At 48.4% G+C, this 10,259-nt stretch overlaps 1 non-coding gene across 1 annotated transcript; it reads left to right on the top strand.

Annotated features, from left to right (window-relative positions):
* The first annotated feature begins 9,316 nt into the window (after positions 1-9,316).
* trnat-agu (transfer RNA threonine (anticodon AGU)) lies at positions 9,317-9,390 on the top strand. The gene has a single exon. It is a non-coding gene; the product is annotated as a tRNA-Thr (tRNA).
* The last annotated feature ends 869 nt before the right edge of the window (positions 9,391-10,259 follow it).

The following is a 10,259-nucleotide window of genomic DNA, read 5'->3' as shown; positions in this document are numbered from 1 at the left end:
TCGCCAGCTGAGAGGTGCTGTCCACACAATGGGACTGCAGATGCGGGGACATTCCGGCGCAGTTGGGGCACTGACTTCAGCGACCCTCGCACTTGCGGGGAGGCGTCGCCAGGCCAGGCGCCGCCCTGCTGCAGCACACCGGTCTGGCCACCCACAGTTTGGCGCGCTTGCTCCCCGGCCAGGCTGGCCGCATGCACGTGTGTCTGGCGACCAGCGCGCGCCTGGCATCACCCACCTTGTACCCATTGGTGCAGGCGAGCCTGCCACTCCCCCAGCCAGGGTGCAAGGAGCTCCTGCAGCCACTGAAGAGGGCCACCCACAGCTGCAGCAGCCACCAGCCGGCCCCTCCCGGGCCCGCCATCGTGTAGGCCGACCCCTAAGGGCATCTGGCGAGACGCCTTGTCGCCCTGAGGATCCTTCCCCCAGCCTCGGCACAGCCTCACGGCCCAGCTTGAGGCGCAGCAGCAGGACGGGCCGGGGCAAAAGACGCCTGTCCACAGACTCGCCCTCTCGCCACACCCAATAGAGTGTGTTCACCGAGGGTTTGGGTGATGCGGGGGCTTCTGTTCTGGGGGGCACTATGTGTTTTTGTTTTATGGGGGTGTTTGTGTTGTTGGGGGGGCTTGTTTTTGTTAGGCCAGTGACGAGGCCATTTGCATGCTGATGTTATGTTAGTCCTCCCCAGGTTTTGGGAGTGACAGAAGTTTGTTACTGTTTTTTGGGGGTCTTCTCTGTTTTGCTCTTCCATGTGGGAAGGGCCCTGAGGTTTTCAAATAAAGATGTTTATTTATTCACCATGTGCAGGTGTCATGTTTCAAGTGGTTGTTGGGTTAACCGGCTGAGGGCTTGCGAAGCGGCTGCGTTCAGTGGGCCAGGCCATTCCCTGACAGGGGGCCTAGAAGTGTCGAGCAATAAGCCCCCGGCGGACGGCCCTTGGACCTTGTCGCTCCCTCCTGGCCTGGTGCTGCTCCTCCTCAGGGTCCTCCTGCTCGCCCTCCTGAGGTGGTGGGCCAATGTCAGGTGGCAGTGCCTGAGTCCTGCGGATAGCCAGGTTGTGGAGCATGCAGGAGACCATGACGAACTGGGTGACTCTATCCGGCGAATACTCAAGAGACCCGCCCGAACGATCCAGGCAATGGAACCGTTGCTTGAGGACGCCTATCGTTTGCTCTATTAGGTTCCTTGTGGCTTGATGGCTTTCATTGTATGCCAGCTCCGCTGGGGTCCTGGGCGCGCGGAGCGGGGTCATGAGCCATGTGCCAAAGGGTGCCCTTGTCCCCGAGAAGCCATCCCCTTGCTTGAGGCTGTGCCTGGAACATGTCACCCACAGTAGTCTGTCGCATGATAAAGGCATCGTGGAAGCTTCCTGGGAAGCGGGCATTGACAGCTAGGATGCGCTGCCTGTGGTCACACACCAGCTGCACATTTAGGGAATGGTAGCCCTTCCGGTTGCGGTCTTGCTCGGCATTGTGGATAGGTGGCCGCATAGCCACATGCGTCCAGTCAATGGCGCCCTGCACCATGGGGAAGGCCGCGATCCTGGCAAATCCGACTGCACGCTGCTCCTGCTTGTGTTGGGTCATGGGGAAGGAGATGATTGGTGGCTCCTCGCGAAAAGTGGTTCGGTGACCTGTCGGATGCAGAGATGCGCGGCGACCTGGGAGATGGTCGCGATGTCCCCAGTAGTGGATTGGAAGGAGCCAGAGGCATAGAAGTTGAGAGCCACCGTGACCTTCACTTCCACCGAGAGAGATGCCCTGCACATGAGCTGTGGCTGCAAATCTGCATGAAGCCGCTGGCAGATCTCTTCAACCACCTCCCTTCTGAAGCGCAGCCTCTTAACACAATGCGCCGCAGTCATGGTGAGATATGAGACCTACTCCCGGCATTGCCTGACTGGGTAAGGCCTACGTTGGCGACGCCTAATGGCCCCTCTGCGTCTAGCCATGCCTGGGCCTGTCTCAAAGCGTCTGCCAGCCCTTCGCACAAAATGTAGGAAATGAGGGTTGGCCCCCCATGCAGCCCCCATTACAAAGTTCCAAACAGCAAAATCACAAGGATGCAAATGTCAAAGCACTGGCTAGAATCCAAAAATACCTCTCCTATGGTGTCCGAAATCAGTAATCTCTGTGCCTTGCTCTCTGTGCAGAAATGCAAACCAGTCAAGTCATTGCAGCGAAATGGCTAGCTTTTATGGGTGAGTGGATGTGCCCTTTAATTAGCGCTCCCCGAATCCCACAGGGCCTGTGTTGAGTTCCATTTCACAGTTCTTAGCAGCGCCACGCCAGCATCGGCCGGGCGCCACTGAATTTCCGGTTTGGGGCGCACAAACGGCGTTGCACGACGGAATGACGTCATAAGATGCGCGCGCAGCTGACCGGGTGCTAACACTTTGCGCCGGCGCTAAAGCGCAGCTGAATTTCGGCGTAGGCGCAGATCCGGCGGTGCCCGGGCGCTAAGTGGATAGCGCCGGAAATCTGGCGCTAACGGCTGGCGCAAACAGCTGAATTTCTAGGCCATAGAGTTTTACAGCACAGAAAGAGGCCCTTCGGCCCATCGTGTCTGCGCCGCCCATCCCTCCCTGTCCAGTCTAATCCCATTTTCCAGCATTTGGTCCATAGCCTTGTATGCAATGGCATTTCAAGTGCTCATCCAAATGCTTCTTGAATGTTGTGAGGGTTCCTGCCTCTACCACCCTTTCAGGCAGTGAGTTCCAGCTTCCAACCACCCTCTGGGTGAAAAAGTTCCTCCTCAAATCCCCCCTAAATCTCCTGCCCCTTACCCTGAATCTGTGCCCCCTTGTTATTGACCCCCCTACTAAGGGGAAAAGTTCCTCTTTATCTACCCTATCTATGCCCCTCATCATTTTGTACACCTCAATCAGGTCCCCCCTCAGCCTTCTTTTCTCCAAGGAAAACAACCCCAGCCTGTCCAGTCTCTCTTCATAGCTGAGGCGCTCCATCCCAGGTAACATCCTGGTGAATCTTCTCTGCACCCTCTCCAAAGCAATCACATCCTTCCTATAGTGAGGCGACCAGAACTGCACACAGTACTCCAGCTGTGGCCTCACCAGCGTTTTGTACAGCTCCATCATAACCTCCCTGCTGTTATATTCTATGCCTCTGCTAATGAAGGCAAGTATCCCATAAGCCTTTTTAACCACCTTATCTACCTGTTCCGCTGCCTTCAGGGAATTATGTACATGTACACCAAGGTCCCTCTGACCCTCTGTACTTCCTAGGGTCCTACCACTCATTGTGTATTCCCTTGCCTTATTTGTCCGTCCAAAATGCATCACCTCGCACTTTTCCGGGTTAAATTCCATTTGCCACTTTTCCGGCCATCTGACCAACCCGTTAATATTGTCCTGTAGCCTGAGGCTTTCCTCCTCGCAATTTACCACCCCACCAATTTTCATTTTGGCCTTCACCAGAAATCCATCTTTTCTAAGCAATGCCGTGCGTTACTTTGTTGTGATCAGAGCAGAGCTCCAGCAGTTGATGTGTGGCACTGTGAACCTATAGTGTTTCGTACTCTACATTGTGGCAGCCGCACCCTTGGTTCGAATCTGAATTACCGTACTGATTTTTCTTCTTTCCACAATCTTTCTTTTACTTTACTCCTTCAATTTCACTGTAACTTTCCTGCGGTATTACCTTAATCTAATTTTCACTTTCTCCTACTTAAACCGCTAAGTGTGCTCCTCTAAAACTGCTGTTCCTGGGGCACATGTCCCATTCACCCCAATCTGAGTTGGTGCTTTGAAACCACTTGATACATTTAGACCCGCGGGACCGCTCGACAGTCAAGCTCTGCGAAAGCAGGGCCTGCCTTTGGAACCAAAGGAGCCCGATTCTACAAGAAAATTCAATCGGAAATCAAGTGAACTGCGGAGGCTAACTGAAGAACTGGGTTTTATTTACCTGGTAGTTGGCTCTTTTCCCTGAACACTTGAGTAGCGTGAGCGACGGGAAGCACTACATAGCCGCTGATGAAGGGAGAAATATGTAATTTTGGCAAACTTGTTATCAAAAAGGATAATGGACGCTCAGGAGGTATCAAGGAGAGTAATGGACACTGCGGATGCACCAGACAGTGGAAGAGACGCTCTGGATGTAGCAGACAGTTTAAGGGACGCTCCGGATTTACCAGACAGTGTAAGGGACGCTCCGGATGTATCAGATAGGGTACGGGATGCTCCAGATGTACCAGACAGGGTAAGTTACCCTCCCGGTGTACCAGACAGTGTAAGGGATGCTAGGGATGTATCAGGTAGAGTAAGCGACACTCCATCAGTACCAGACACGGTAAGGGATGCTCAAGAAATTCTACAGTGGGTAAGGCACTCTCAGGGCTTATCAGACAGGGGAAGTGCCGCTCAGGCGTTATCAGAGAGGCTGATGGATGCAGAGTTATTACTTTCTATACCTCATATTTTAAAATTATCAATAAAAGCAAAAGTTGAAGGCGAATGTAACAGATGGTCTGCCGTGTCCCACGTGGGGGCAATGAGGAGGTAGAATGGGGCCGGACTGGACAATTGAAGCGCTCAGAAATACATTTAAAACTGACACAGATTCCCCTAACCAATACATTAATAAATAATACAGATACATCTAAATACATTTGTAACAAACAGGTGTAAAAACGTTTACATGTAACACAATAGCAACTCACAAATACATTTGTATCTAATATCGCCAAACACAAATTTACTTAGAACCATCAGAGGCGATTGTTTGCTAAATAAATTACTTTAATTGATTGTCTTTAAAGCCATGATATTTACATGGCAGTTTGCAGTGACCTTCCTCCAAAGCCGCTGGGGATTGTTGGAGAATGATTTGGGCCCTGATCGATTGTTTGTTAGGCCGATTGGCACAAGTTTTGAGCGCATGTCGAATATTACAAGTCGACATTAAAAAGGGGCTCAGGCGGGACCGTTCGCAAATTTCAATCTACAATCCCCAATGCGAGATTCATACCCCTAGATTTAAGAGCCACTCTGTCTAGAATGCAGACCCAATCAATTGGTTATCAAACCTAAAATCAAATGGAATTCTTATGTATTGTCCCTTGCATTTTGACTGATTCAGGTAAGCAGAGTATTGGAGACAGCAGTTTTACATTCCCAATACCAATGCTCTGTCATGTGTGCCCGTGGTTCCAAACCCTCTTTTTACTGTCGGTGACTTGCCCGGAATGTGCTTGGCGTAGTGTTAGAATCGCAGCACAGCCCTTCCCACTGTCGCTTCCTCTAAATCTCCGCCCAGGATTTTCACCAGTGCAATGTTCATCAGCTGGAGCTACTGTTTAATTTGTTCTCAGCATTAACTGTGCTGATCTTTTACCTTGTTCCACTACAAGGCATCTCCAAATTTGTCGATTGCACCTCGAGGGCATTTTTCATATGTAAACCTGTAACATCTGCTGCAGGAGGAAGATTCAATTTCAGCGGTTCCAACAACAATGAGCCGATTGATATTAACTTCGACCATCCTCACCTACATGCTACCGATGCAAATCTCTGCGCTCCTCTGCTTCAGTGATATATTGTTTCGCAGCGATGGGCAGATTACGCCCTCTGAGGCTGCAATCGCTGCTGTCTGCCGGCAGCGAGTGCTTGGAGAGAGCGGGGCCGGACAGGCGGCCTGAACTTCGCTGCTGTCGCGGGTCTCACTCACTCCCGGAGCTGGGGAACAGCAAACAAAGTCATGGGTTTGTTGCCGCGTCTGAAATGCAGCTCCGAACTGTTGCTATTAAAAGAGGAAGCGCTGCCGGATCCTGTAATGAGCTCTCACGCTGTCGGTATCTCCCAACAGTGGCCTGTGAAGAAAAGCCCGCGAAAGTGAGTTTAAATACTCACCGAACCTCCGCTCTCACCGCTCCCGGCAATGGCCCTGTCGTCATATCCCTTGATGCCCTGACTAGGCAGAAATCTATCGACTTCTGTTTTGAATATACCCAATGACTGAGCCTCCACACCCCTCTGGGGTAAAGAATTGCAAAGATTTACCATCCTCTGTGTGATGAGATTTCTTCTCATCTCAGTCCTGAATGGCCTACCCTTTATCCTGAGGCTGTGGCCCCTGAGTCTAGACTCCCCAGCCTTAGGAAACATTCTCCCAGCATCCACCCTATCAAGCCCTGTAATAATTTTGTATGCTTCAATGAGATCCCCTCTCATTCTTCTGAATTCAAGAGAACACAGGCCTACTTTACTCAATCTCTTCTCATACGACAGTCCCACCATCCCAGGAATCAATCTCGTGAACCTTCGTTGCACTCCCTCTATGACAATTATATCCTTCCTTAGGAAAGGAGACCAAAATTGTACACATTACTCCAGGTGTGGCCTCAACAAGGCCCTATATAATTGGAGTAAGACTTCTTTACTCCTTAATCAAATCCTCTTGTAATGAAGGCCAACATACCATTTGCCTTGCTAGTAGTTTGCTGCACCTGCACAGTCACATGCAGTGACCCATATACAAGGACACCCAAGTCCCTTTTAAGCATCTGCATTCCCCAATTTTTCACCATTGAGGAAATTCTCTGCCTTCCTGTTTTTTCTACCAAAGTGGATAACTTCACATTTATCCGCATTATATTCCATCTGCCATGTTCTCGCCCACTCACTGAGCCTGTCGAGCTCCCCTTGGAGCTCCTTCACATTCTTTTTGCAACTGACACTGCCACCTAGCTTTGTATCATCAGCAAACTTGGAAATGATACATTTAGTACCCTCATCCAAATCATTGATATAAATTTTGAATAGCTGGGGCCCAAGCACCGGTCCTCGCAGTGCCCCACTAGTCACAGCCTGCCATCCTTAAAAAGACCCGTTCATTCCTACTCTTTGTTTTCTGTCTGTGAACCAGTGTAAAGCCCGTGTAGATTGGAGATCGCTCTCAGCTTTTCCCACCAAGGTGAAAATGAAAAAGAAGGAGGCGAGGATTGCCCCGAACAGCAGAGCTGGACACTGGCTCGATTTCTATTGCTGCAGGAGTTGTTCTGTTCCTGTAATATTTCCCTCACCATTAAAACGCCTGTTTTAACACACAGGCATTAAATGGGCTGTTTTATTATATTTTCGAGAGTTTCCTTCAGATAGAGTTTAATAAATCTGCAAAAAGACAAGGTTAGGTCTGGAACTGATAAGATGTCGATCACACAGTTAACATCAAAGACAGGCTCATTGTCCAATGAGGCAGGAAACCACGAAAAAGGAGGATGGAAATGAAGCAAGGCGGGATGAAAGTGAGAAAGGAGGAAGGAGCACTCGATTCCACCTTCTGTCCATTAGAGCTGGGTGAAATATTAGGTTGAGAAAGTGGGAGAATTTTACCAAACAGTGAGAGAAAATATTGTCTAAGTTGGGGAGTAACATTTTCAGGCTATGTATCTTCCAACTGGATTAATAGTCCTGAGACTTTAACCTCTCACCAACCGCGATCTAACATTATAATCCAAAAGGAGTCATCCAAAAATCCCTTTTATTTCAGTATTTCTGATCCAAACCTTAGAAACCACCTTTAATAAAGTCCCTTTACCACATGTCCTGCCCGGGCTCCCAGATTGAGAATGTAGAAAATGTGGAGCAGGCTTCTGGAAGCAAACAGATTTGCATATTGACCTCACAGCTTCGGCACTTCTGGGACTGAATTGCTGCTTTAAAGAATAAAATTGCCATTTTCTTCCGATATGCTGAACACAGGCTGATTTTCCGGCGGTTATTATTTGAAGACTTGTGGAATGTCTCCTGCCGAGGAAAGTGGTTCTATTAAAATGTTGGAGCAGATCCAGGATTTGAAACCGGGACCTCTTGTATTTTAATTGATGTGAATTCCCAAAAAGTGAATCACACTCCTGGAGAAAAGAGCCGCTAACTCTGCATAGCGTCTTTAATCTCGGCAATGATAATTTTGCATACATAAAGCAGATATTTTAGATAAGAGACAGCGATACATATCCTATATTGCTCACATGCATCAATGTGTGCCTCTGACATTAAATGGGTTTAAATACAGTGGGGGGATTTAAAGTAGATTCGGGGCCAATATTTTCCAAGTTGATCTTTCCTGTGTCTCTCATGCCTCTCTCCCCCATTCCTCCCACAGGCTGCCGGTTTTTAAACCTTGTTTTAATCTGCTGCTTGCTGGGCCAGTGCATTCCACAGTCTCACAACCCTTTTTACAAATACCCTTTCAGTGCTTGACTTCTCTCTTTATTAGTTATGAATCACCTTGAGGTGCAATGGCGGCGGTTGTGAGGTTAGATTAAAAGGCAGCCTATTGGAAACACGTTGGGGTCACAGTTTCTTTTGCACAGAATTGAAACTGAATCTTTCAAGATGGAATATTATATTTGCTGCATCAGAATAAACAATATCTTGTTATAACTATTGGCTTATTAGTTCCCCAGTGTCTGAGGATGAATTGCCTGATCCCCTCATTTATTTCATACTAGCTGGGGGGGCCCGGCGTTGCCAGGGCTTTTTTGGGCCTGGTCGATGTCTGGGCAGGGAGCCTGGGACTGGATTTTGGCTGTCGGCAGTTGGAGAAGCCTAGGCCCCGGAGACTCGGGTATTTTCCACTGTTTTTTAACCTAAACATTTTTAGCTTTTAATACCTTCAAAGATGAAAGTTAAAGTACTTCTAAAATATTTTTGGTAAAACTTATTTTTTTTGAAAAGCTACTGACCTCGATTACCATATTTTTAGCTTCAGGCCCGGCTGATGTGTAATGGCTGCCACATCCCTGAGGTGAGAATGATTAGTCCCGCCCACACACGCACTGATTGATCAACGATCAGGTGACTGAACTGTAGGATTGGTCAATCATCACGTCAAAGAATTGGTCAACCTTCACGTCACTCAATACTAATGAGTGGATAATGAGTGGAATTTTGAAGCTTTTTGAAGAGTTTTTGCATACTGCCTGAAGAATTTCAAAAAAGTAAATACGCTTATGATGTTTCGAAAATCATAAGCTTTCTTTTGATGTAACACATGTGTAGGTAGGCTCTATAACTTTTGATTGTATAGCCGGACAGACAGAAAGACAGACAGAGAGACAGACAGAAAGACAGACCGTTTTATATATATAGATAAGACACAAACATAGGGTAATCATTCAGAATCACCTCACAGATTGACACTGAGATAAATTAAGCAGGAGATACAGACAGCAATGGGACACATGGCAGAATGGACAAGAGAGCTGGAGAAATAAGAAACGGCCTGAGAGTCCAGAAGACAGTGACCGGAAACTGATAGCTATCAGTGAGTGGAGGCGAAAAGTTGTGTCAGTAGTCGGCCCCGTGGCTTAGCTGGTCAAAGCGTCTGTCTAGTAAACAGAAAATCCTGGGTTCGATTCCCAGTGGGGCCTTTTTTTTAATGAATTTCCAGGGGTGAATTTCTTCTCGTGTGAAAAGGCTAAAATTATTTTAAATGAAACTGTGCCTGCACCAGTTCCCATTCTGGATGAAGGCTCCAGTCGCTGCGAGGCATGGGTCGAATTTCACCGCTTCTGAATTTCTGGCGGTGCTGATTTTGGACTCTTCACCAAAAATCCATCTTTCCTAGGCAGTGCCATGCGTTACTTTCTTGTGGTCAGAGGAGCGCTCCAGTTGATGATGTGTGGCGCCGTGCTCGTATAGTGATTAATGCTCTGCGTTTTGGCCGCAGCAACTTCGGTTCGAAATCGAAACATAACGCAGATTTTTCTTCCTTCCACAATCAATAGCCCTCCTTTACTTTCCCCCTTCAATTTCATTGTAGTTTTCCTGCAGTATTACCTTAATCTTAAGTACCTTGAAGTAAGTTTAATTTTTTAAGGGTTTTTTAAGGGTTTTTCCATGTTACGGAGCTTGAGACCGAGCTTCAGACACTGCGACACATCAGGGAGGGGGAGAAGTTCCTGGACTCTATGTTTCAGGAGATGGTCACACCTATGAAGTTAATTACTGCAGATGTAGTCCGTGGTCAGGGACAGGACGGTTTGACTACGAGTGAGGAAGATACAGGGATCCACGATGTAGTGTTGAAGGAGACGCAGCCCTTGTTCTTGTCCAGCAGGATCGAGGTTCTTACTCCCTGTGAGGGCGGGAGCGGGTCTGCAGGGAGGATGAGCAACCTGGCCACAGCACCGTGGTACAGGGGGCCATTCAAGTGGAGGGAGTAAAAAGAAATGTTGTAGTGGTAGGGGATAGTATTATTAGGGGGATAGATAGCGTTCTCTGCAGCCGAGAGCGGGAG

The sequence above is a fragment of the Somniosus microcephalus genome, unplaced genomic scaffold (genome assembly GCF_052327205.1).
Source record: "Somniosus microcephalus isolate GS21.2 unplaced genomic scaffold, FLI_Smic_1.0 unresolved_chr1, whole genome shotgun sequence".
Lineage (NCBI taxonomy): Eukaryota > Metazoa > Chordata > Chondrichthyes > Squaliformes > Somniosidae > Somniosus > Somniosus microcephalus.
Note: the sequence above shows the minus strand (reverse complement) of the source record. Positions and strands in the feature narration are given on the sequence as shown.